Here is a 7,116-nt window from a genome sequence, read left to right as displayed (position 1 = left end):
TGAATAGGCATGCTCTGCCATGGGGCAGGGCACCACAGCCTTGCTTTTGGGTCAAGGCAGGAGCAGGAGTCACTGCCTCTGAAGTGTGAAGGCTGCCTGAGCAAGGCCCATTAGCACTGGGAGCTTCTCTGAATCACATCAGTCAGTCCAGTACCCTGCAGTGCAGCACCCCTCCACTGAGGTGGCACCACCCCTCAACCTCCGCCTCAGGGGTGAGGGTCCTTGCCCCTCTGCCAGGAGTCCTTCCATGCCCCTTGATGCCTGGCTGGGCCCACCCGCGTCTTGGGGGCACTGCAGAACCTCTGTCTCTCTGAAGATGAGGCAGATCCCCTTGGTCTCCTCGAAGCTATGAATCTGTGGCCAGAGGCTAGGTCTGGGTCTCAGCAACCCCATGCCTGCAATGTTCCCAGAGACCCCCGGGAGCAGCTAGGTGGTCCGGCCTCACCTCCCTGGGGTGGCAATGCTCCCAAAGCCCCATGGGAGCAGCTAGGTGGTCTGGTCTGGCTCCCCTGGGTGGCGATGTTCCCAGGGACCCTCACGAGCGGCTAGGCGGGTCCAGCCTCGCCTCCCCGGGGCAGCGATGCTCCCAAAGCCCCATGGGAGCGGCTAGGCGGTCCAGCCTGCCTTCCCTGGACAGCAATTATCCCAAAGCTCCATGGGAGCTGCTAGGCGGTCCGGCCTCGCCTCCCCAGGGCGGTGATGTTCCCTGGGACCCCCAAGAGTGTCTAGGTGGGTCTTGATGAACCTGGACCCCTCCTGTGCCATCTGGCGCTGCCCACCCCACTGCCTCCCCGGCCATGGACTGGTACTTTGTGGGCCATGTCTGGCGCTGCCCGCAGGGCCTCCTCCGCTCCCGATGGACCCGTACCCCTGGAAGCAGGCCATGGTGCTGCCCGCCCTGCCTTCATATGGAAATTAACCGCCATATTTGGTGGGTTAATTTTACATACTCACTCACTCTGACTGGCTGTGGGTATAGTGAAGGTACGGTCAGTTTACATATTTGTCTATTATTAGGTAAGATTGCTTTCACCTATATATATAAAAGGCTATTATGCAAAGTGTCCCCTTGGGAATTTGATCACTTGCTATGATGTGTGCTAACCACCAGGGGGTGGTGTGGAACGAAGGAAGGTCCCAATTGGCAGTTGGGGAAGGGCGGCCCTGGCCGGCAGCCAGAGGGAAGGCCTCCGCTGGCAGCCAGAAGGCCCTAATCAGCCCTGATCACCAGCCAGCAGGCCAAGGGATTCAACACGTGCACGAATTTCATGCACTGAGCCTATAGTTTAAAAATAATTCAGCACCTATTATGTGCAAAACCAATATATCATTGGAAGACATAGCTTTATTTTATTACCTAAATATTCTGATTTTTGAGGAGCAGCAGCCCTGTGCAGCCTGCACTGGTCTGAGGAGCAGCAGTCAGACGCAGCCTGCACCTGTCCGATGAGCAGCAGCTGGGTGAGCGGCCCGCCCCCATCAGAGGAACAGCAGCCGCACGTGCAGTTGTATTCTCATATTAATACTTCCCCATTGTAAATATATGTAGTGTATATTAGCAAAATGGCTGACAATGTGTCAACTAGTAGTGCTGATGCACACAGGCTGGCAATTTTGTTCCCATGAAAGGATAAATACAGGGGAGGGCAAAAGTAGATTTACAGTTGTTTGCATGGAAAACAATACAATAATTAATAAATAATAATTTATATATACACAAGCCTAAGCAACCATTATGACTGGAAAACTGGAGAACAGACGACCGGGCAGTAGCTATGATGTGCACTGACCACCAGGGGGCAGATGCTCAACGCAGGAGCTGCCCCCTGGTGGTCAATTCACTCCCACAAGCCAACATCCCTCAGCTGGCCAACTTCCCTTGGTCCCTACCCCCGGCTGGCCACCCCAATCTGTCCCGATTGCTGGCCAGGCAGAAGGACCCCACCCATGCACAAATTCATGCACTGGGCCTCTAGTGTAAGAATAAACTGTTCCACATATGCACAATTTTAAACCTATTTTTTGCCTACCCCTGTATACCTTAATGTGGTGCTTTGAAGAAGTAGTAAGTACAGAAAGAAACAGAAATTTATATATTCATGCCACATGAAGGCTGAACACTTTGTAATTATGGGCACATTATATGCTCTGCACACATTTCTACTCAAATGGGTATTGACTATGGATGCAACAAAGCAAACTGGACACTACAGCAGAAAGAGAATATTTCTAGAAGAATACCTATCCTCAAATAGAGTAGAGGACAAGAAGTGTTTGTAGAAGGAAAGAAAATGGATATAGGAAAAAAGTTAGTAAGAAAAATACCTAGTGAACATAGAGAGTTATGAAGGCCAATGTCATGTGATTTGTAACCCTATGGATGAAAGTGATAAAGAAAAAAAGAAGAGAAAATTATGCACCAAAAGAAATATAAGACAGGTATGAAGTTCTGCTTATGGAACATGAGTCCAGATTCTAGAGCAGTGGTAGCACAACTCATATAAAATATCAAAAATGAAAAATAAACCCTTAATGTAGGTAGTGTCACATTACTATTCCCAGAAGGAAGAAAACTATGTGGTTTTTACAAAAGTATCTATCTATAGATGGGGAATATCCTATATAATAAAAGCCCAGCAACTGAAATGGCAGAATGACCAGAAACCAGAACCACCACGACCCCTCCCCCAGGCTGGCCCTGCACCCCCAGCAAGCTGTTAGGGATAATCAGGCAGGCAGGTGAGTGGTTAGGGGTGATCAGTTAGGCAGGTGAGCAGTTAGAAGAAATGAGGCAGGCAGGCAGAGCCCCACGATCTATTGCCTCAAAGAGGGAGACCCATGCTGCCCACCACAGTCTATGGGAGGGACACTCAGTGGCTGCAATGGGAGGCGCTGGTGTTGGTGGATGCTGCAGGGTGGGGCTGGCTCCATGGCAGCTCCTGAGCGAGCATGGTGCCTGCAGCCTGGCCCAGGCCCCAGGGTCACCGCCTGCACTGGTGGCTTCTACAGGGCTGGACTGCCACTCCTCCTGCTATGATGCCTAGGCAGACCCCGGACCCTTCCATGACTGCAGGCTCTCTGCCAGGGCTCAGCCCCCTGACTGGACTCCCCAGCTTGGCCCTGACTGCAGAGGAGCTAAAATACACCGACATCCACAACATTGGGGTCATGGTCACCCCTTTGCACTTCATGTAGGTGAAACTGGGAAAGAGGCCTCAACCTGTGAAAAATGAGCTAGACGAGGAAGAGGAATGGAGGAAAAGGCACTGAGAAAAGAACTAAGTGGTAGCAGCTCAATGCTGGAACAAGAAGAAGAAGTGGACAGAGTTTTTGCAGTGGGAATCTGAGTGGATGGAGCTCATGAATGCGGAGCTGAAAATCCAGACGGAGGAGCTGAAGCAGGAGCAGCAGCAGCTCATCCTTATGTTCAACCGGCATTACCCTAGCTGCTTCATCAGGACCCACAGTGTTAAGACCCCCAACTCAGAAGGCAACCCACTGATGGAGCAGCTGGAGAAAAAGTGACCATGAGCTGGGAGGAGGAAGGGGAGGAGGAGGAGATGAGGAGTGGAAGGAGGAGGAGGAGTGTTCCAGAGGGCTCTTCCTTGCTGCATGAAAAAACCCCTTCAATGAAGCTCAGCACAGCCAGCATAGGCCAGGCTTTTTTGTGAAACACAGATCAGCCACACCAGGGGAAGAAACCTAGGCTGATGAAACCTAGGACCAAGCGCTGAGACCAAAGTAGTCCTGAGAGGGGCCTGTTCTGCCTGGGTCCAGGCTTGCAGGAGGCAGGACAGAGGCTCTGGGCCATAGAGATGCCGAACCAGGCAGCTGTGGGCACTTCTCCAGCCTCTCCACCAGAAAACCCACCCAAAGGGCCTCCAAGCAGCCAGGAAAAGCCATGAGTTGCAACCAAAATTAGGCTGAGTATGGAACTCAGAGCGAAACTGCAATCTGCCTGCTCCCAGCCCTGACCCTGTCCCTGATCCTGATGCAAGGCTGGAGAAGGGCACAGTGCCAGACCTTGCTGTACCCATCCACCATGGTCCAGCTTGGTCCTGCCTGGAGTGGCAGCCGGGGCACAACCTCATCAGCCCTGCTAGAGTTGCTGTGGGCACGAGGCACGGGCACCCTTCCAAAGCACATACTCACTGAATGTTTACAGACTGGCTGTCCTGTCAGGGCTTGCAACTGTACATGTTTTTTTTTATACTTTCATATATATATATATATATATATATATATATATATATATATTTATATTTTTTTACAAAAAAAAAGATTTTATACAAGCAATATATAAATGGATTTCTATAATCACTCGATGTGATACAGTATAAATATGCTATGGTTTGTTATGAATAAATATTCAGCAGTTATGGCTGTTGCATGTAACTTCTAAGTACTGTAGTCTCTGGGTGTTGAGGGTGGCAGGGGTGGGGGTAAGATGCATTTACATCCTGGTAACCCCTTCATAGTACTCAATTCTTTTTTTTTTTTTTTTAGGGATTTAATTTTATTTATTTATTTATTTTTATTAAGGTATTATATTTGTACATAGTACTCAATTCTTTATCTCTCAGTAAACATTACTCTTACTATAAAAAAAAAGAGAGAGAGAGAAAGGCCCTGGCTACCTGGCCAGTGATGCTGCAGCGGCTGGGCGGGTCCTCCCTCTATGGGGTGATGGATCTGGGGTCCCTGCCATTGATTGCCCCACAGAGGGAGGCCCAGGCTAGCCAAGTGATCAAACCCCATGCCTATCGTCTGCACAGGGAGGCAATCAGTGGTGGTGGGGGGGGCGGGGGAGGGAGCGCTGCACAGATGGCAAGCAGTGGCAGAGGCGGGGGCAATGCTGCCAGCAGCCGGGGGAAGAAAAGCCCTGACAGGCCCTGATCTCAGACCAGGCCTAGAGACCCTACCCGAGGGGGTTCCAGATTGTGAGAGGGTGCAAGACGGGCTGAGGGACCCCCCAAGTGCATGAATTTTCATGCACCGGGTCTCTAGTTTATAAATAAACACCTGAGAGTGAAGTGGACTGAATTTGGAAGACTAGAGAATATAGAAGACAACAAAAGTAGACAAAGAATAATATAATATGGAAGGTAACCACTAATTTTCAATAGTAATAAACCAAAGAAAGGGATTGGAAACAATACTTTTGGTCTAGGATACAAATGAATAATAGATAAAAAGTTATTTTCCAGGAATATTAATGTGCCAGCAATATAAAGACTATATTAAGCATGGATGGACATGAAGAGCATTGTGCTAAGCGAAATAAGCCAGTCGGAGAAAGATAAATATCACATGATCTCACTCATTTGTGGAATATAATGAACAACATAAACTAATGAACAAAAACAGACCCAGAGACAGAGAAACATCAATCAGACTGTCAAACCTCAGAGGGAAGGTAGGGGAGTGTGGGGTGGAGGGTAAGGGGGAGAGATCAACCAAAGGACTTGTATACATGCATATGAGCATAACCAATGGACAAGACAGTAGGGGGAGGGGGAGGGCATGTGTGTGTGTGTGTTGGGGGGAGTGGCTGGGGAGAGGTCAATGGGGAAAAAGGAGACTTATGTAATACTTTAAACAATGAAGGATTTAAATTAAAAAAAAGAGTGGGGAGTCTGGAGGCAAGGAGGTGATTCAAAAGCTATTGCAAAATGCATCATGTGAAGAGGATAAGGATCTATGCAAAGTGGTTACAGTGGAAATGGAAAGGAAGAGAGAAGTATAAAAGACTTTACAGAAGAGGATATATAAAATGTAGAGCTTTACTAAATGTGAAGGTGAGACTGGCAGAAGGTCAGGCTCTTATAGCCTCAAAAAAATATCCAATACTGTATATCCTTTGCTGACTTAACACATGATTAAAATCCACTGGTCCAAGTTCTTATTTTGTTTGGGTCACAGAAAGACAATGAACTATTGATAACTATGTTCAAATTTTTATTTTTAATTGTGAACCATATTAATCCTAATTTTTCTTATTGGTACATAAATCTCTCAGTCTTTCTATAAATTAGGTTCACATTATCTCACTGGACATTGTTTAATCTGACCAAATATAAACTAAGCACTTAATAATTAAGTATAGATGCAGCCATCAGTATCTACATTTCTAGGGGAAAATGTAACAACTGGAATTGTTAGAATGTGCAGAAAATCCAAAGGAAATATCTCTCATTATATTTCAGCAGTTAAGAAAATTTTTGGTTATGCTATGACTGTTATGTTAAGAAATATGAGGCCAGGTAGTATTTTACAAATTCGTAAGAGAAATCTATACAGTAATTTTGCAAGGTTAAATTATAAAGCTAAATTCACAAGATAAATTATAAAATTATGATCCTGAATGTTTTTATTTGCTGATAACATATTAGACCATTCTGTAACGTATATTGCCAAATTTTAAACAATTACTTTATATCTAAAATTCATTGCACTTTATTTTAATCTATTATATTTATTGTCATATATGTTCTCTTCATTTACTCTTAATTATTAAAAAAAGAAACAGAGAGAGAAGGGTTGAGTCACAAAAGATCAGATATTGAATTTTTAAAAATTTGAAAAGTATAGAAGGTCCATTCCCCTTCCTCAGAAAGATGTGGATGAATGGCAGCTCTAGCTGAAGTATTAATTGGACTGGCCATTTTTCTTAGATTTCTTACATAGATCTGATACGGAAATCTCTTTAAACAATGCAACTGATAACTGCTTCCTCAGCTTCACATATCACCATCCTAAACAAGTAGCATAAACTGTTAGAAGCCAAGTCTCCAAACATTTTTCCAAAGACTTTTTGATTGCTAAGAATTCTATTTGGTTCTTTTTCAAAATTGTGGCAATTTTGCATGCTCTCTCATTGGTTGCTAATTTTATGGCTTTCCTTTTTTATTTCTTTAAACATTTCCTAAATAGTGACTTTACATTATATCTGTAAAGTCCATCATTGAGTTTTCTATCCATACATATTGTTCGGGTTTTTCATTGTTCTGTTTTTTCACTTCTCACTCACGATCACTTGCTTCCTCATGTTTTTGGTGATGCTTTATTGTGACTGAACTTAATTCTTCAGAATACTGAGGATCTACATTGGATTGT

At 45.5% G+C, this 7,116-nt stretch overlaps 1 pseudogene; it reads left to right on the top strand.

Moving 5' to 3' along the window:
* The first annotated feature begins 3,006 nt into the window (after positions 1-3,006).
* On the top strand, positions 3,007-3,525 carry LOC114229050 (jun dimerization protein 2-like; annotated as a pseudogene).
* The last annotated feature ends 3,591 nt before the right edge of the window (positions 3,526-7,116 follow it).

This window comes from Eptesicus fuscus, chromosome 1 (assembly GCF_027574615.1).
Source record: "Eptesicus fuscus isolate TK198812 chromosome 1, DD_ASM_mEF_20220401, whole genome shotgun sequence".
NCBI lineage: Eukaryota > Metazoa > Chordata > Mammalia > Chiroptera > Vespertilionidae > Eptesicus > Eptesicus fuscus.
The sequence above is the reverse complement of the archived record's forward strand: the minus strand, read 5'-3'. Positions and strand labels throughout refer to the sequence as shown.